Genomic DNA, 21,632 nt, shown 5'->3' with positions numbered 1-21,632 from the left:
CTAGGGGCAGAGGAACGCGGGATTGAATTGGGGTTTGATAAAATTCTAACAGGTAACCCTGAATGGCCTGAATTACCCAGGGATCTGAGGTGAGAGAAAACCATGAATTGAGGAACAGAGCCAGTCTGCCTCCTACTGGAGGAAGGCCAGAAACGGAAGCACTTACCGGAGGTTTGATCTCCTCTGTTGGCGTAGCCTCTTTGCCGGTAGCCTCTTGACCGACGGGGATAGAACCTTGGTTTATATCCGGTATAGGATTCAAGCTGGGATTGCTGACTGTAGGAGTCTCTGCTGGCGTATTGGCCTCTGATGGAGCGGCCGGCAAAGCGACTCCTGCCTTTGCCGGCCCTGGCAAAAACCCGAGAAGAAAAAATCTTTTTCATTGAAAGTTGGGCCTTGTCCAGGGAGGCAAAGGTGGACACATGTTTCCCCAGATCTTTAATGAAAGAATCCCCGAATAATTGGCCTTTAGCCAACGGACCATCATCTTTGGAGGCTAAGGAGGCTAATTTAGGATCAATCTTCAAAAGTAGACTCTTCCTCCTCTCAATAGACAACTGAGTATTGGCATTCCCCAGCATGCAGATAGCGCGTTGCGCCCAGTTCGAAAGCACCTCAGGATCTATAGGACTGTTGTCCATTTTAGCCTCTTCCGCTAAGTCAAAGATTCTAGTGAGAGGACCCACCAAATCCAGGAGCTTGTCTTGACAACCTGACCAAGCTCTATCAACACCCTTCTTGGGATCTTTACCGAATTTGGTAAAAAAACATCAGCATGTTGGGGTCAATAACTGGGGTTGCCGTAATGCTATCTGGTAGTGAGGGACGGGGACATTCCGACTTAAGCTTATTACGAGTGGCTTTGTCAAGGGGATGGCGTAAAAAGAAAGAAACATAATCAGCCACATGATCGGATGGATCCCACTCCTTTGAATTTGGATGAACCATGAAGGAAGGGTCGAATAAGGGTTCGCCAGCATGGTCAACCAAAACATGAGACACAGGGTGAACGGCACCACCGTCACCCGGAGAAATTTTACGCCTTTTCTCCAAAGGCCCACACAAAAATGGATCTGCCGATCCGTCCATGCCGTTATCATGACTAGAATCATCATCGTCATCATCTGTGTCTCTCAAATGTGAAACTTGTACAGGAGAAGGAGGGGGACCCGACTTAGTGACCTCTCGGGTGGAAGGACCAGCTGAAACGCCTTTGGACGGCACTGGAAGGGTGGCCGCACGTTTCTTGCCTTTATTAGCAGGCAGCTTGGAAGAGGAAATCATCTTGGAAAAAGAGGCTTCCAAATTCTTAGTAATATCCGACATGGAAACATTCACTGCTTGTTGTACAGAGTCCTTAATGAAGGACTTTAAATTCTCTTGAAAAAGTTGAGAATCTTCTTCCTCAACCATAATGAGGAAAAATAAAATATATTAAATATATAAATATATAATTAGAATAAAATAAAATAAACCTAAAACCAAAACTGGGGAAACAGGGGTTAAATATGAAGAGAGTGGGAGGGAGTGGCTGAAGGGGCAGGAACTAGGAAATAGGGGCGTTACTGCCAGGAAAGGCAGAAGCCGATTGACCCCCGAAGTAATGAGGAGAAAAAATGCAGTCGGGAGAAGAAACGAGCGAAATGCGCTCGAAAATTATTCGAAATACCCGGAGATATCGACGCGGCGTGAGCGCTAGTCAAAGGTATGCCGGCATGAGGAAAATGTCAAGAATGGACGCATTAGCGCGCGCGCGCGCGTCTTCAACGGCCGAAAAACGACTGTTGAAAGACGCGCTTCAAGAAGAAAGGGAGACGCGCGTTTTAAGATTGGAAACGGACGCGCTGTAAAATAACGATATGTAAGCCGTAGAAAACAATGCACACAATAAAAATATCGAGCAAACAATGAAGGTACTTATCTTGACTGCGAGCAGCAAGAAAAGAGGACTTGTTGCTCGCAGTTAAGATATTAGTATTACTGTATGTTATCCTATTGGCTGTTGCAGCTATGATGTCATCGTTGTAGTTTTCTTTATTCTGGGTACTGTAGTTTTTTACTTGGCTGCTGTTAAGAATTAAAGCAAGGAAAGACTGCATAATATGAGCCTCCGGTCTTGTAATAAAATTAGTTCTCTGTTGAGTACTTTCACATAAGCATCATATCACCAATGTAGCAGATGAAAAAACTAGTTCATAAAGTCCATATTTCAAAGCTGTTGCACAACTTTTCCCTCACCTTTTAATTGTTTTATCAAAACTTACTAATGAAAGTTAGATCAAATCTATACTTCCTAATGCCAATCAGTGGACATTGTTATCTGCTCTAAATAAGTAACGGGAAAAACGCAAAATAGCTAGCATGAACGTCGTTCTATATTTCCATGTTGCCATTCTGACATTTACAAATCATTCGGGCTTTGGCCTCTTTGTTTATGATGTCATGAGAACCTTTGTTGCCATATTGAACCATGTTATACAGTTATCCAAATGTATTACCCAGTGGTGGTCACTACTTGGTAATTATAGTTAGGACCGCGTTTCAATAAAAAAAGCCCCCCTACGGGCCCCGGGTACCCAATCCCGTAGGTTGGTACAGTTAATGTAGAGCTGCTTATACCCCACATATTACATTAATCATGATATGTTCTAAGACATCTCTGATAACATCATGGCAACATCTGAAAGGGCATCATTAATAACAACCCTGTTCGTGTGGGAAAGGGGGGCGAGTTATAGTTACTTTCGATACCTATAACTCATGAATTTCAGTGGTTTTGTTGGTTTGAAATTTTAACTGACATTTTCACCTAACTACAACGTCCCCTTAAGCTTCGTTTTTTTCAGTGAATTTCTAAGGTTTTCTTTTAATGTAAAGTAAGATATTGTTGTAATTTCTAAGTATAACATCACTGTAACCTTTGTTTCTTTTTAGTATATATATAAAAAGCATTGGCCATCATTATGACTTTGGCAGTCTTTCATCAAGACCGCCAAAGCCACGGGCGGCAGACCACCTCCACTGCTGGTGGTCTTCTGCCCATCATATTACAAGTACTGCTGGATTTCCGCAACATTTTGGGTGGAAATCCAGCAGTAGTAGTGCTGGCAAGCAGGGGCGGTTACACCACCGGCCCGCCCTGCCATAAGGACTCCGTCAGCTGTATTACAATCTCTAATATGGCCTGGCGGTGTCCTGGTGGCGGGGCGCTGCCGGTGGTTGAAGTGCCCCTTCCCGTTCCCTACCGGGGGACCTCCTTGCCGGATAAGGTAAGTAGGGAGTCCGAAAGGGGAGGAGGTGGGAGGGTGTTGTGTGTTGTGTGAGAGTGTGTGAGTGGGTGTTGTGTGCATGTATGCATGTAAGTATGTGTGCGTGTGTGCATGGGTGTGTGTATGCATGGTTGAATGCATCTATGAATGTAGAAGTGAGTGCGTGTATGAATGTAGAAATTAGTGCGTGTATGAATGTAGAAGTGCATGTATGAATGTAAGTGTGTATGCGTGTGTGTGTATGCGTGTATGAATGTTGGAGTGAATGCGAGTATGATTGTTGTGGTGAATATGAGTACGTGTGTTGAAGTGAATACGTGTATGGGTGCATGTGAGTGAATGCGAGATGGCAGTGTTGGTAAATGATTGTATGCGGTGTGGGGGTGGGTGTCTGTGTGCATGTGCATGTATGCGGGGAGAGGGGTGCTGTACCTGGAAGGGGGGTGGGTGGGAGGGGAGGTGGAGGTACTGTGCCTGCTGGGTGGGGTGGGAAGTCATCTTTCGGTGACAGGGGAGAAATTTACTGTCACTGGTAGCCTTTCTGCCAGGGATTTTGTGGCAGTGATACCGCCACTGAAACCCTGGTGGAAAGGCGGCTCCTAACACCGCCGGCAGTCTTCTGTGGACCGCCGGGTTGGAGATGCTCATCTCCGGCCTGGCGGGTCACACCACCCTGGCGGTATGAGTGGGGATGTGGCAGGTTGGCAGAGGCCAACCCGCCCCACTCATAATGTAGCGGTCATCACCGCCAGCCTGTTGGCGGAGAAACCGCCACCGTGGCCCTGGCGGTCTTCGGACTGCCAGGATCATAATGAGGGCCACTATGTTTTGAACTGAAAAGACACAGAAATTCACCAGTTATAGTTCGCAGGGAAAACAAGAAATGGCACCCACGCATTGCACTGCTTGTGACTTCACCTATTGCATCACTCATGATAAGTTCTATGACATCATTTATGACATCACTGATGGCATCTGAAATGACATCATTGATGACATCAAAGATAACTTCGCTGAAGACATCATCCAAGCTTCTTTTGTACATATTGCACTATAAACTAGTACAGCATTAGAGGCCTGAAATTAAGTACAAAGTAGCTAAGAATAATATGAGACATCATAAATGCCATCACAGATACAACTCCTTTGGGTGTAGCAAGCATGGATTATGTGCAATATTGACTGTATACCATACACTTCATGGGTAGCCTAGCTCACATTAACGCATTATGCCCAACCCAGGGCTGAGGAGGATACGCAGCCCCCTTCCCTTTTTTGGCATTTTGACCCCAGATATGGGCTCCCCAGGGCTTATAATGGCTCAGGGAGTCGGGCCACAAGCCTCCCCCCTCAATTAAATATCTTAGCCCCAGGGATGGGGTTCTCAAGGCCCTTGCAGGCTCGAGGAAGAGTGGTGTGTGGCCCCTCTCCCCTTTTATTGCCATTTTGGAATCAGCAGTGGGCTCCTCTGGGTCTATAACGGCTCAGGAAGGGGAGCCACAAACCTCCTCCCCTTATGGGATATGGCCCCAGGGCTGGGGTCTCTGGGGTCTACAAAGGCTTGGGGAGTGGGAGCACACAAATCCCCTCCCCTTTGTGTGCCATTTTGGTCTCAAGGTTGGGCTCCTTGGGGCCTATAATGGCTCGGGGAGGGGGGCTGCATACCCCCTCCCCTTAATTAAACAACACAGCCCTGGCACACCATTTTATTGGATTATTTTCGACCCAACAGGAGTCTCGAGTTATTACAGCAACAATTTCTGATTAATTTTAAATTGTGGTCCCAGGGGATAGGGGACTACGTCGCTGAGTCCTGAAATGACTGCCAGCACCATTTTTCTCATGTTGCTGGTAGCCATTCTTACAGCTGGAACCCACAGAAGAGAGATGGTCCATAAACAAAAAAGCTCCCTGAGCCAATCAGAAAGCTCTATTTTTGAATTGGGGCTTCTACAAGAGTCTCTAAAGCCTCTTGCGGACCCAACTATCTAGATATACAAATATTTTTTACCCTTAATTTAAAAAAATCTACTGAATGGATTTACACCCACATCACAAAAAACACATCTGTGGACTAAGATCTAGCTTCCTGCCAGATTTGGTGTAATTGCATTCATCAGTTTTTTCTCTAGCCCTTCTTAAAGAGGTTTATGGAAAATGCATAGGGATGTTGCATTTTAGGACTCCCCTTTTTTCTCTGCTTAATGGATCACCCCCAAAACGTTCTATGCACAAACTAGTCAAAAAGTAGCATCTTTTTGGAATGTTTCATGGCAATTCAATAAATGGAGCCATAGTTATTAGCAACACAAAAAATGATTTTCCCATTAATCAGCTGACCTAACTAACACTACCCAGTGGTGACATCACTCGATAGTTATAGTTAGGATCATGTCTCCATAATAAATGCATTTTTTGTGTTGCTAATAACTTTGGCGCTCTTTGGCAAATGTCCACAAAACCTTCAGAAAAAGAGCTACTGTTTTACTAGTTTGCACATGGAAAGTTTCAGGATGATCCACCAGTGGGGTAGAGGGAGCTGAAAAAAAGGAGGTTGCCTAAATACGTTTTCCCTGTTCATTTACTAAAACCCAGAACTGATTTAATCCGTTCAGCAGTTTTTGAGCAATGAATGCTCATGAATTGCATATCTAGAGAAGTAGAGACTCCACGGATTCAACAAATCTCCTGTTGAGATCTTGTTGGCTGCCACCACATCAACCAGGAAGTGGTGGCACCCATCATAGCACCAAAAAAAGACATAGGGGACTAGATAAGAATACCCTGATAGGAATACCCTGACCCTGTAGCCCTGGTGGTGGAGTCACAGAGGGACCCCACCTGGGACCAAAAACATTTTTTTCTAATGTTGCAGCAAATTCATGGCGAATCGCCAAATCTTTAACAAAACCTTTTTAAAAAGCAGGGGTTCCCAGGCATTTCCAAAAAGCAGCCTGGGGAAGGCCAGGGCCTAGGCGGGTCGTGCAGATATTACTTAGCGATAGGAGGGCAAATTCAGTGAATTTCTAGGGCTTTTTTTAAAATGTAAAGTTATATTTTATTACCATACATAACTATGCCAACTCCCAGTGAGAAGCCAACCACCCCACTGGACACAGCCTTCAACTGTGCACAGTGTGGCAATTCCCAGCATCCAACCGGGGAGGCCACCACTGCCACATACACCTTTGGCTGTGCACGCTGTTGGAATTGCTGCAGAGACTGCATCTAACCCGCCATAGGCAGCCAACACCCCACAGGCAGTCATCCTTATGTAGTACATAGCCTTTGGCTGTGCGCAGCTTGGGTTAGCCATAGTCCCAACTGCCCATACGAGGCCAATCCAGCAGATTTTCACACCACTTGCTTTTTAAAAACAAAAATGAATTTCCGATCCAGCAGGACTCTTGTGGGAGCCAGTGCTGCCCCTGCACTCCCATGGGACACTTGCTGGAGAATGGGAGTTCTGCTGGCTCCTGCGAGAGTCCCACTGTATCTGAGCAACATTATAATTTTTTTATAAATATTTGGCCCAGGGGATCCGTCTTGGACTAATGCCCTACTTCTGTGGGGTCAAAGGGCCCCTGCCTTGCACCCTTATACCATTTCTTTTTAATTGGTTGTGCACTGGGGTCAAGTCAATTGTTTTTAACTAATTTTTACGATCTTGTGGGATCTTGAAGAGTAAAGCAGTGAATAGTGAAAAGTAAAAAGAAGTAGAAAGTAGATGAATTCCCCATACACTCCATTAGAGGTTATCCATATTGTGGTGTTTGTATTTGAGAGAAAGTGTGTAAAAGAAAAGTACTGTGATGAGTAGATGGTTGATTCTATTGGGGTTAATTCGATCTTACAAGCATCTTGTGAGAATCGCATGGAAAATTACTGGGTCTGCCTTTTACAATCCTGCAAGATTCTCACGAAATCATAGGTGGAGAAGTAAAAAAAAAAGAGCCAAGCGTCAAAGCATAGTTACCATTTTTTTTTACATAGATGAAGAAATGCTGTGATGCAATTGGACACAGAACCAGACATATCTTAGTTTGTCCTTGGTGCTTTGCTGAAGAAGGAAGTCTCTTTCAGTTTAAAAACAAAATGTTTTTATTAGCATGTTAAATCAACAGAACAACCCATAGTACAAGGAAATAAATGCCAGCGGGAAATGCAAAGGGGAGAAATAAGAAGTACAGTATTCTGCTGTATCAGTGAATGCACATTTGACAAAGTAATGGCAGCAGAGTAAAGAGTACATTTGGGACCCCAAATATAAGGATCCTGCACAACAGCACTGTATATCAATCTTAAAAGACCCAGGCAACTCCAACAAATATTAGACCAATAGCAAAGGGGACAAACAGGGCAAAGATACAGCAAAAACCCAAGAGCATTTAAAGGGGGGGGTCTCTCAGGTTCGGGTTTGGTGCCTGCTGCATAAAGGTGGGTGAAGGAAGGCCCAAAAGGGGTTCAGCTACAACTATAGAGCCCCAGCAGTCAACAGGGAGACATGACAACAGTATAGCATCCCACAAGGGTAAAATTGGCAACCTTCTCACTCCCCTAGCCTCTTCCTTATAAATTGCTACTCTTTCACAGTACAACCATTACACCAATTCCAACCACCACCTGTACACATCGGAACCTCAGACAGACTTCCAACTCATAGTCAATTATCTGCAGGCTAGGATCAAACCCAAATCCAGCAACCTGTTAGTAGTTTTCCTAGCTTGCTCATGTAGGCCAAAAAGGCATAATTGGGGACTGAGTGTGAAGTCTCTGTCCATGGCCCCAGAACTACCTGGAGGACCGCCATTCAGTAAGGTAGCAAAAGGGAACAGGACTAGACCATGTGGGAGAAGCCAGCATCCTCCGCAGCACATTGAGGACACTCTGAGTTTGTGGCTGGCAGCATGGCATGTATGCACGGGGAGTCTGATAGGCCCAGTGTAAATAGTAGAAATTTTAAGAGGGCGTTCCTCGACACTCTAGGGCCAGATTCAAGGACCTTCCTTCAGGACGAGTCGACTATAGCCAGTTCGAAGTCCACCTCCTATCGTGACTCGAGGGCTGTGTGACCTGTCTGCGTCTGATCCAGCAAGGCCCTATAGAGTAACATGACCACGTTTGCCGTGCCCGTAATGAGGAAAAGGTGGTGTAAACACTCATGTCACGGAAGCTCTGCAACTCCAGTACCACAATACTCGCATATTTTTTGGGTCAGGGAACTTTGAAGTAAAAAATTACCCACCAGGAGGTCATAAGGCTCCTGGAGAATCGAGAAAGGACACAAATCACCCCCGTGAAGAGATCCCCCAGGACAGTAATCACGTCTGACGGCCACTCGCAGAGTGCTGACCCCCCTTCCCCACGGTGGCCCCAAGCATTGAGCCACCAGAGACGGGAGCTCACGGGTATATGAGATCAGGGCACAGGGTCACTGCAGGGTTCAGGCCCAGACATAATGTGCAATTCTGATCAAGACATTCAAGGTCTGCACCCTGGATGGGGATGTTAGTTTCAACAGGACACCAGTTAATAGATCCTTAGACCGAAAGCCACCCTCATGGGTATTTACGCCATACCACAGATAGGATTGTGAGCGAGCGACCCACTGGGACTGCCCTGCCAAATAATACAACTCGAGTTCGGGTGCTGCCAGGACCCCCTCTGTCACCAGCAGGTGCAGTTTCCAAAGGTGTAAGTGGTGACGCGATGTGCCCCTGTATAGCATCAGTAAAAAGCCATCCAAATCTGAAAACAATTCTTGGGCAACTCCAGCTTGAAGGCTACAAACAAATTAAGGAGACAGGGAAGAATAATCATTTTTGAGACATTGAGGCAAACGAGTCCCGCAACCTGGTGAGCACTCGAAGGAAGTTCCCTTCATACAACAATTTTGGTGTGCAGAAAAATGGCCACCCCAGATACCAAACCATGTGATGGGCCCACTGCAGCGTCTTGGCCATAGAGACAGGCCCGTGCTCAGCCAAATCACCTTGAAGGGGACAGACAAACAATTTTTTCCAATTGACCACAACTCCAGAATAATCACCGAACTTCGACAACGCAATCACTGCTCCCCTGAGGTCAATGCTCTCCCCTCTCAAATACAGCAACATATCATTTGCATACAGAGAAAGATATGTACAATCAGAAATAAGTTGGAATCCACAGTAGTGAAGACCCAAGTGGACCGTGCAGGCAAATGGTTCCTTGGCCAAAGCAAATAGCCGCAGGGATAAGGGGCAACCCTTACGTGTGCACCGATTAACTGCAAAGGCCTCCAAGATCAGGGAACTAGTACACATCCTAGCTAAGAGACTAGTGTAAGAATGCTTTGTTCGCTTGCCAAAGGGTATTTTCCAGACCCATACCAAAAAGGGCAGCCTATAGAAGCTCCCAATGGAGTGCGTCAAATGCCTTCCTAATATTCACTGAAATGGTTAGCGCCTTTGCCGGCAATTGCTGCCGCTGGTCTAAAGCCAGGAATAATTGCTGAATATTGGACATAGTGGTACACATGGGGATAAAGCCAGTCTGGTTAGGGTGAACCAGGGACCACATATGGGGGAGCAAACGGGTCGCTAATATCTTCGAATTCTCGTAATCTGCATTGAGCGTAGAGAGGGAGAGGTAAGAGTCAAGAAGGAGAGGGTCTTTATGCTTTTTTGGAAGCAACACAATAGCGGCCTCTCGCAGTGATGAAAGAAGCAGACCATGCTGCCAAGAGTCATTGAAGAGGGCCATAAGCCTAGGGATGAGGTCCAAAGCATGCCATGAGTAGAACTTTATCGGTAAGCCATCGAGGCTCCTTACACCTCACTATTTCCTTATTCACCCTCATACATCCTGCTTAGTAACATCTGCCCCCAGTTGATCCCTCACCAAGACTCAACAGACAAGAAGGAAGCATCTGCAACGTAATTTCACATATCCACCTCACTGCAACCAGCACCCTCGTAATACAGATCCCAATAATGTTGGAGAGACACCATTTTAATCTCCTCCTTTGTAAAAACATCCCACCTCGAAGTATCTTGCAGCTGGAGAATGCTGTGGCTCCTCCTGTCGCCCTAGAAAAGCTATGCAAGTATCCAACCCAATTTATCACTCTTGGCCTAGGCCCTGGCTTTGTAAGCTTCATGATTATTCGTCATAGGCTTTCGACAAGTCGAAGCAGTTTCTCCCACTCATCTAGCATACGCCCCCTCCCTTTCGGAGCTCCCTCCAACCTTCTAGCTAGGCCATCCAGCACAATCACCTGCAGCTGGTTTGTACCCCAACTTGACTGGAGATGCAATATCCAAGGATGGCTTTCATGTTGTCCCGTTCCACCTTCACCGATTAAGCCTAGCCAGCATTGTCTTGGCTGCATTGTGAGATGCCCTTATCCAGTAAGACCCAAAAGGCCTGCTCATCGAACAGCATGGTTCTAGGTAGCAACACCAGGTCAAGGTGAGGATCATTGGAAAGTACACAATATAGGAAAATGGTCAGAGTACGTCTTTGCCAAATACTCCACCCCCACCACCATGTAATATAAAGCCCTGCAAGTATAAAGTCTATTGAGTCAAACTTCAAAATCCAGCAGACCAGAGTGGAAAATTATACTTGAGCCTAAGGGTGCCACACCCTCCAACAGTCTACCAGCTCCCATTGGCCGGCACAGGAGTGGGCAGCATCTGCCAGCCTGCCTGCTGGTGCATCATGCAGAGGTGGGTGTGGCCTATTGAAACTCAGCCCACTTACACAGTTAAAATTGCCCCTTACTACTGTCCAATAGGGGGCCATTAGCAACAGTAGAGGGGCCATTCCAGTGAGGAACGATGGCTGGTCCACGTTCAGAGCATAAATATTTAGCAAAGCAACATCCCTACCATTCAAGGAGCCTAACACCAAGACCTAGCAGCCCTCTGGGACAGTAACTGCTCTGTGCAACCAGATGGGGACCCCGGGTTTAATCCAAACAAGAGCACCCCATAAAAAAGCAAAGTAAGAGGTAGCAAATAGTTGACCCCGCCAAAGCCCCCTCACCCTCTGTAAGATGAGTCTCTTGGAGGAACATGATGTGCACTCCACTATGTTTCAACTAAGACAGTATATTACAATGCTTAGAGGGGGAGGAAAGCCCCGCTCATTCCATGGGAGCAATTTACCTTGTGTTGCCAAGAAAAGGGGAAAAGATAAAGGGACCCCACATTGCCCCCTATAAAAACAGAAGTGCCCCACGTACCAAATATACAGCTCCACAGCCACATACCCTCTGCTGCCAAGAGAAAAGAAAATGCAAAACAAAACACAATACAATAGAACTAAAATGCCAATACTCCCAAAGGGACTGAGACACATAAAACCCTTCTGTCCAAACAGCACACCACACAGAGCCCATCCATGAGCCAACAAAGGGTCAGGTGGCCAACTAGATCGATAATGAAAATCTAGGCATAGGGAAGGCGTCACGAGCTAGAGGTGGAGGACGAACACTCATAGACCACAAGTCCCTAGAACTTCCAAACAGGAATAATGATATGAACACAGGAGAAGTCAGCCATATAACCACCTCACCCTCATAATACAACAAGGAAAATAATCTAAATCATCCACTGGGTGCCAGGATAGGAGAATCAGACCAGATTGACTACGGACCTTGGTGTGACACCCAGTAGAGTATTTTTGAGACCAGGGATAACAGAGTCCACTGAGTCTGAAACAGAGGTGTGACGTTCCAGATACAGGCACTGAGAGGAGCTCTCACCAGCCCCCAGAGGGGCAGTGGTCTTTTTAGGGTAGGACACCCTCCTGCCCTAGGATCGTGGTCACCTGGGCCTCAAAGGTCACCACAGTTCTGGCATCTCAGATCGCTCAGTGCTTTTGTCAAAGAGTTCAATCCAGTAACATGCCAAGGCAGGTCAGTGAAAAAAATAACTTTATCCACTGTCTGGACTCACAGTTGAGTAGGGCAACCAAATAGTAAAGCAGACCCAAGTCACAAAGTTTTTACTTCATCACAAAAAATAATGCCCCCTGCAACTGAACCTGGAGAGTGAAGTAAGGGTACAGGGCCACCTTGATGTTATCCACTGCAAAGGGGCAGTCCGCACGGAGCTGCTACAGGAGATGGTCCCCGTCCCGGGAAGTGCAGGAATTGGGCAACCACAGGATACGGTGGAGCACCAGAGCAAGGCACCTGAGCCAACACCTTGGTGCATGCTCTGGAGCATTAAGGGCCTGATTACAAGTTTGGCAGTTCATGCAACACCATGGCAGCCGTCCGACCACCATTGGCTAGGCGGTCTGGCACTGTATTGCAACGTTGGTGGCCTATACGGCAAAGACCATTGCTGTCCCACCAGCACTGCCAGGCAGCGCAGACTGCTGCTGTCATGAGGCAGCACAAACAGGCCAGCGGAACCAGTGTTTCATAAGGTCTCATTATGATGTTGCACACCACCAATGTGACCCTGGCAGTCCAACCACCATGCCCAGGCTGGCGGAAATTGAGAGCATAAAGGAAGCAACCCACCTGCAGGCAGCGTTACACAGGCTGTGCTGGAATGGAGCCCATCACACACGTCCTGCCATTGCTGTTGCTCATCGAAGGTGCCCAAAATCCCTGCCGTGGATGCAGCCGACGGTAAGTGCACAACCTACCTGTGTCATTAACCTTAACAACAGATCGTTGCACCGTTGTCCACACGATATGGGGCCCACGCTACAGGCACCAAGTACACATGTCATTGTGCCCACAGTCGGAGTCATTCACAAAGAATGGCACATTCACAGCCATTAAACTCCCCCTTTGGGCAGGTCACTGACACTGCACTACCATACTCCACAAAAACACATGTCTGCCCATCTCAGGCACAGGGACAGCGTAGTGTACACAATATTGTGTCACAAAACAGCAACAACACATCAACATCATATCTACCAATACAACTGACACCCTCACTTTGCCATGGACTGTTGTCATGTTGAACACACATATGTATGGATGTGTAATAGAACACAAACACCCCTCCCATGAAACAGCATTAAAATGAACCCACATATCACCCACATTGCAACACCATGCAAGGACAATGGGATGCACAATAGTTTGAGAGACAAAAATCCAAAGCTCACTATACACCCAATGCCTGCACAACAGAGATCAGGGCATCAGGGGCCCTCAGGGGAGAATGCTGCCCTGCCACACATTACACTTTGCACATGTCCCTAAAACAGTATTTGCACAGGAGATGGCCCTTCATCTGTCTCAAAGAATAGTAGAGCCAAGTGGCATGCCTATCTGCATAATATGGAAGAGCAAGTCAAGAAAGCAAATACAATTGCAACACCAAGGGCCATACATCTAGAAGAAGAAGCTGCAAGGTACACAGACAAAATGGACACATGCACAGTTAAATGCAAAGGAAGCTAGCACAATTGAACGCCCTCCATGTGTGGACAAACAAAAATCAAGCTTCCACATATGAGACAAATTTACAATTCATATCAGGGGGACAAGACTAACACCATACTTGCTGACATTTGACTCCACAATATGTAATACTTACCATACCAAACATAACACAATGCAATGACATTGTGTTTGGATTCACACCCACATATCCCCACAGTCAACATCTACCTTTGTCTTGTTATTGGAAACAACAGCAAATGGATCAGCAATGAGGCAATCAGCAATCAGGTGTGACAGGGGAGGACTTTGATGTGGAAGGGATGGGATGGGATGTGGTTGGGTGCCTCTTGGGTTTGGGAGGAGCAGTGGAGGGAACAGGGATAAGGGCAAGCAAAAAAAAGAAACTCTCCTTTGTAAAGGGGGGAGGGTCTGCAGAAGGGGTTGGGGATTTGAAGTTTGTGGGAGTGGTTGTCTTATGTGTGGGTATAGATGTCTTGGGTGTCTGCATGTGTGAGGTATGCTTCTGTTTGGGTGGTGCCTGTTCCTTGTGTGAGTGTGGGCATTTGGGTGTTTTGGGGGGCTGGGAGGTGGAGGTGCTGGGTGATGGAGTGGTGGATATGGATGTGGATGTGTCTTCTAGGGGTGGTGTCTGTGAGTATGCTGGGTTTTGTGGATGTTTGTATGTCTGTTGGGGTGGTGTCTGTGGGTATCCTGAATGTGGTGGATGTGTCTATGGGTGTTGTAGTGGTGTCTGTGGGTATGGTGGATTTGGGGGATGTGTCTCTGTGTGTTGTGCTGCTGTCTGGGTGCATGGGGATGTGGTGGATGCGTCACCGGATTCTGTGTTGGTTTCTGTGGGTATGCTGGATGTGGTGTATAGGTTGGTAGGGGGGTCTGGTGCAGGGTTTGTGGGTATAAATTGAGTGCCTGCATGCTGGGTTGTTTTGTGGTGTCTGTGTTGATGTGTGGTGCTTGTGTATGTTGAGGTAGGAGCATGTGGATGTGTCTATGTGCTTGGGACAGGTAAGGTAATCGGGGATTTGGATTGGGAAGGGGGGGAATGTGGGGGTGACTGGCTGCTGTCAGTGAGGAGGTCAGAGTTTGAAAAGATCTCTGTAGGCACGACATGACACTATGTATGCCTTCCAGCAAAGCATTTGTCTGCTGAAGTTGGCAGGCCAACCCCTGGATAGCATTCATAATGGTAGCCTATCTCAGAAACATGCTCCTCAGGAGGCCAATAGCCTCCTCACTCAGGGCAGCAGGGGTGACAGGGGCTGGGACAGAGGTGCCTGTGGCAAAGGAAACGTTCAGCCTCTTGGGTAAGCGGGCACAGCAAAATGGGTGGGAAGTAACAGGTGGCGATAGAACAAGGGGGGTGGCAGACAAAGATGGTACAGCAGTAGGTCACGATGAGTCTGCCACCACTAGGGAGTAGCCACTGGAGGTAGAATCCGATGATGACGACGTTGATCCTGTCTTCTCCATGGCACTCCCCTCGCCCTCCAGGTCTCTCTGTGTTGGTGGTGTCATGCCTGGAGGTACCGGGGCCAGATGCTTCCCTACTTGGTTGTGTTCTGTCTCCTTTGTTTGACTAGGATGATGCTACCAATACAAAGAGGAAAAGTTTCACCATTTGTTCCTGATCACCCTTGAACAATAGCTATGATTAGCAAACATTACCATGACATCAAGTAGGCCCCAGCAAGAAATTACAATAAAGTGCCTCCTACATGTACCGTACCATATGCATGCATGTCATTTCAACTGTCAACAGTTGCCCACAGGAAAATCAGGATCTCAGACAACTATAATTGCATGTCTAAAGTTGTGCAATGACAGTAGCCATTGAACAAGTAGGAGACCACATCACCTTCAATGCTTTGCCTCATGGAGCATACCTCAGTTATCCCCACAGATCCCGTTCAAGGCCACGCAGACATCTATTTGTCACATACACTATAACACAATAATAAGAAATGATGTTCCCAAAACCTGCCATGTTGCTGACAACCGTACAGTATCCTGGAAAAGGTGACATGAAAATACTTATGTCACACTGGAAACATCAATAATGCATACTTCACCATGTGGAGTTTGTCCAAATGGAGTCATGGAGGTAGTACTAATGTTGTACAGATATGCTACACATTTAGAATGGAAATGTACACTGTTGACAAAATGTGCAAAATGTCAGGGAGATATGTCTATAAAATACACAACACAATAAATCAGCAAGCCCCAGGGAAATCACCACTAATGTCTAGCACCCTTTTCAATGACATACTCTGATTGCATCAGTAGATGCCATTAGCCCTTTGTATGTTGGCCCAGAGATTTGCAAGTACTTTTAGAAGGCCCTCAACATGTTTTGCCAATGAGAAGATACACAAAAGTCTCCATTTTGATCCTACAAAACTGTGGGTGGATGGATGTACCCAACCACATAGGATTCCAACATAACTGCAAGTCACTCTAAGATGCATGCCAACAGTCAGGTAACAAACCTTACCCATTACACAAGTGCAGTGCACTTTTCCACATGATGCCACATCAATGGCATGGAAATTAACATTGTGGGTAAAATCTGTAGCCCTACCTGTCATGTCTCTCGTTGTTACTGCAGTTGTACATGCCAAATAACAAGCTATGACGGGCGAGGGTATGTGTCAGCCAACAATCAATGGTGACTCACTCCTGTCGGTGGCACCACATGAAATGTAGCCCCATTGCAAATGTCCTATTCCAAACACAGGTTGTCATGCACATATATGTGAGGGAATACAGGTAGACCATGCATGAAACTGTACTGTACATATTTTGTCAAAAGAGAGAGGTGCACATGCTAACTTGTAGGCACGAGGAATGTTGGCACCAGTGATGGCACATAAATCATGTCAATGGACATTTCCCACTTACTAAGGGGAAGTATTGATCTGTAGCTAACCCAAAGAAGACTGTATGCTCTGTCACTTGTATGATGCCCATCTTTACATTACCACCAGTAGTGAGGCACCAGTGCTCATCAAACACTGAAGACAAGTGGCCCCTGGGGGACAGATGCCAATTTATGCATTTGACCAGACACATGACTGAGGACTGTGATCCATCACTTATTTTCCTTTGACCTGTAACACTGAGGAGTAGTAGTCTGTAGCATAGAATTTATACCCACAACAACAACAAACATTACTTGATTGGTCAATGTACACGGTCATGTGTTGTCGCTGGAGAGCAAATTGTTTGTGGATTGTACACAGCTTTTTCCTAGGTCCCTGGGCCAATAGGCAAGGCACATCAGTATGCACCACATTATATATCTACATAAACAGTTACTCATCTACAGTGTCACACATGGCTCATCCTTAATCATCAGGGGGAAGATGTCAGAACCTAACATACTAACTTGGCAATGTGATGGGCAAGAATATGCCCTGTACTCACCCCCTTGTGGCTGCTATGCTCCCTTCAAATGCCCACCAAGGTCTGGGTACGTCACTGTCAGAATGTGGGCCATTAGGGGGGTCATGGTCCGACGTGCACCCTGCCCACGATGGGAGGACAGACCCAGATGGACCTCAGTGGATCTTCCGGGCCCAGTGTCTCAGGTCCTCCCATCTTTTGTGACTGAGCACTCCGTCGGCTGTGGATCCCCGGGGTCCACACCTTCTGGGTGATATCTCCTTCTTCTGATGGGTGTTTACCTGTATGGATGCAAGAGACAAATCAAGCGGTTACAATCACAAGTTTTTGTCCATATGTCAGAAACACCAAGCAAAAAATGGTCAATTGATCAACACACCACAAGCGTGAAGCACACAAGCCAATAAGTACAGGGATATGACTACACACTTTTGTACCCATCTGCAGACTAACCCACTACCCTGCTTATGGCCTAAAATTGCTCAGCAAGCTTACTTACATCAGGTAACCCATGCTCCAGCACCATGTACTGTGATGTGAGCCACAATGAAACACTACACACCTATGTGGCTTCTGAAAGGTAAACTCCTTAGGTCTGACTGGACCAACACATTCACACTCTGCATACAGTTCCTACAGGCAACTTCAATTATACAGATGTCATCCTTACACTTGAGTGTCAATGAAGGGACTGTCATGGTGAGTACAGAAAGTGTCTTTCCTGTGAATGTGTGTAGATGTGGCTTACCAAATGCAGACTCATGCCCCTTTAGGGGGGGTTCTGTGGTATGTACATGTACCACAGAACACTCCTTTGGACATGTGTGTCTAAACTACAAAGAGGGCATACAACATACAAAAGTATGCATTGTTCAATTCCTGCTATGTGACCAAGATACTGAGTCACATGTCATGGCCTCCTATAAATCTACACACTCTCTGTACTGTTGGTCTGTCATTTGTGCAATAAGTCAGTACAGGACAATTATGACTTCTGTTAAGGTGACAACAGAGCTGTGAGAGTAAGGGACCTGCCATTAGTCAAAGACACACATTGCCAATGATGCAAAATGCACATATGGACTAATTCTGGAATATACCTTTCTACCCATTCCTAAGATAGTCAATGGACTGAGACATTCAGGGCACATTTTGCCATTAGAGCATCATATTGTCCACATGACAGCATCTGCTGGTGTACAGGGAGTGGGCACCATTGCCACAGCTGTAAAGCCACTGTGACTTTCCCCCAGCCTGGACTATGTCCCTTACTGGAAGATAAATCTGGCAGGTCCTGATCTCTGCAGGCTGAGCATAAAGAACCTATGACACTCACAATTCCATCACTTCCATACATGACAGTATATCATGTGGCAATCATCAATGTGGCTTGTGGTTTGTGTGGCGACATGAAGGGCAGAGCGAGTCATGGTATGCCTTCCAGACAACAGTGTTGCAAGGCAAGATGTGGGTTGAAAGATCTGTGGTACTATACACATTGCTTACAAGATCCTCAAATGATTCAGAAAAGATGCATACACAGCTCATGCTGTCATGCACATACATGTGGTCTAACATTACAACCATCATAGAGAAATAAATGTAAGTGGATGGCAGTAAAGTCTCCCTGCCTACTTATGTGCAACCAACACAAGGAGGATCTATGACCCCAAAACACATCACACAATACAATGTTAAGAATCACAACATATAGTACTGATCACCAATACCTGCACCATGAGCACCCCATTGATGTCACACAAGATGCAAAAACAGGCACACAAGAAGTCTAACTGGCCCACAGGGGCACATTGTAGCCTGTAAGGAGGGAAATGATGGTGTTGAACAGAGTCAATTCTGCACATGAGGTACTGACCTGCTCCTCTAGCGAGCCGTAGAGCTATCCATACAGGGGAAGGACCTCATTCACAAGTATCCCCAGCTCCTGTGGAGAGAAGGAAGGGGACCTATCACCTGTTGGATGTGGCATGATTGCTCCCAAAGGCAGCACAGAGCTCCTCAAGTAGTGGAGGTGTTGCTGGCAGCAATGTCAGGAGTTAAGTGAGTGAATTTGCACAACATGGTGGTCATGTCCGCCACATATGCGGTCATCACTGCCAAAGGACACAGCCAACAATATTAGTCTATGGCTGTGTCCATCGTGGTTGGAACCATCTGCCACGCAGACGACTTCTGCCGGCGGTCGCGGGTGGTTCCTAATGTCCAGTGGAGTAGGTCATGTATCTGCCATTTTGGCAGTCTGAAATACTATATAAGGCTTTGTAAACTGTGTCACACCTACAATATATGTGTTGGATCATCACAAACATCCTTACTCTGTCTTCTTATGTAGGTCCTACTAGACAACCACCAGTGTAGTGTGTTGCAGCGCACAGGTCCACCATAGCGAACAGTATTTTTGGAGGTCGGAAAATACAGTCACCTTTTGAGTGGAAATTGTGTAGCAGATAGTTGGTGTTGCCCAAATCCATGCTGTGGACAAATATGTTGACAACCATGGGGGTGACATGTGACCCTTGTGTAGCTGCCAGCTGGGATCATGTCTTTCTAGTCAGAAATGTTTTGTCACATGATATTGTTGGCATGTATGTTGCTGTGGACACACTGACACTGACATGTCACAAATCATGTATTTTCACACATAGGTACCCTGTGAGAGGGAGGATGCGACAACCTCATGCCTACAGTCCAATGCCAGACCGTCAGGCCATGGAGGAATGCTGCATCATCCAATTATACTGCCTGGATAGGCAAGCAATAGTGGACTTATGCTGTCGGTAGAAGCCAGATATGATGCCAGCTAACAGTAACCAAACCTGCATAGCACCAATTGTACAAGTCATGTCAGTATTGCACTTCCTAGACACAGGGTCCTTCCTACATACAGTGACCCTATTGGCTGATATGTCCCAACCTATGTTCAGTCTGGTGTTGAAGGATTTCCTCTCAGCAATGTTGAAGCACATTGACAACTATTTCAGGTTCCCCTGACGTGAGGATTTAGCCAATGTGAAGGCTGATTTTTATGGTTTTGTCCACCTCCCACATGTGGTGGGGCCATTGATGGCACCCATATTGCATGAATGCCACTGCATGCAAGCAAGCAAGTCTATTGAAACAGGAAGTGCTTCCATTCTATCAATGTGCAAGTTGCCTACTTGCCAGATCTGTACATTTCAAGCATCTGTGCCCTGTACATTTCAAGCATCTGTGCACGGTTCCCAGGTTCAGCCCGTAGTTCCTTTGTAAAGCGGAAAAGCACCATACCCCAGCTGAGGTCATAACTGCAATCAAAGAGACTCTGACTTGTTGGTAATTAACATCTGTTCTAACTTTGTGTGTGCAATGTCAGGTTCTATAATCAGGAAGTGTTTGACTCATTGTAGCTCTTCTGTCTCATAACAAAACAGGAGACTCAGCATATCCCAACTGTCCTTGGTTGTCAACACCACCGAGGAATCCAACTACACCACGGAAAGCTCGTTTCAATGACGCCCATGGAAGAACACAGCAGCCAGTTAAGTGGGCTTTTGGGCTCCTGAAGGACAGATTTCACTGTCTGGACAAGACTGGTGGAGTCCTACTCTACTCAGCCGGGAAGCTGTGTCAGATCACTGTCGCTGCTACTGTTCCATAACATCGCCCTGCAAGGGAACGTACCTTACATCATAGAGGAGAGAGAGCCTGAGGTGCCACCAGGTGAGGATCCTGAAATGGAAAATGATGATGAGAGTGGTTAAGAGGAAGGAGCTGACAAGACCTCATCAACAGCTTCTTCTCATGGGTGTAGGTATGTCATGAGATGTCATGACTTTCACTATACATTGAGGTCTTGTTGTGATGATGTGAGGAGTATATTTTTTGAAAAGTGTTAGCAGGCTTAAGGTCTGGAAAAATCTGGCAAAGGGTGTTTGGTGTTGAAGCTTTTGACATATTCACATTTCATAAATGTTGCTTTGTTTGTGTCAGATTTTTGTCATGGACTGCATTGTCCAGACGTTTGGTATGTGAAGTGTGACATATGTATAGTTTTTTAACTATACTCTTTGATTGTGTTTTTGTTTAGGTACCTTCACCATGGCATCTTCATTTGGACATTTCAGAGTTGTGACATTGGCAGGTATTTAATGCTGTTGGGACATACAAAGTGGACATGGATTGATCCTGTTTGAGAAAGTAGCCTCTTTCTAGCCTTGTTACCCCCACTTTTGGCCTGTTTGTGAGTGTATGCCAGGGTGTTTTCACTGTCTCACTGGGATCCTGCTAGCCAGGGCCCAGTGCTCATAGTGAAAACCCTACGTTTTCAGTATGTTTGTTATGTGTCACTGGGACCCTGCTAGTCAGGACCCCAGTGCTCATAAGTTTGTGGCCTATATGTGTGTGTTCCCTGTGTAGTGCCTAACTGTCTCACTGAGGCTCTGCTAATCAGAACCTCAGTGGTTATGCTCTCTCATTTCTTTCCAAATTGTCACTAACAGGCTAGTGACCATTTTTACCAATTTACATTGGCTTACTGG

The sequence above is a fragment of the Pleurodeles waltl genome, chromosome 6, assembly GCF_031143425.1.
Source record: "Pleurodeles waltl isolate 20211129_DDA chromosome 6, aPleWal1.hap1.20221129, whole genome shotgun sequence".
In the NCBI taxonomy this organism is placed as follows: Eukaryota; Metazoa; Chordata; class Amphibia; order Caudata; family Salamandridae; genus Pleurodeles; species Pleurodeles waltl.
Note: the sequence above shows the minus strand (reverse complement) of the source record.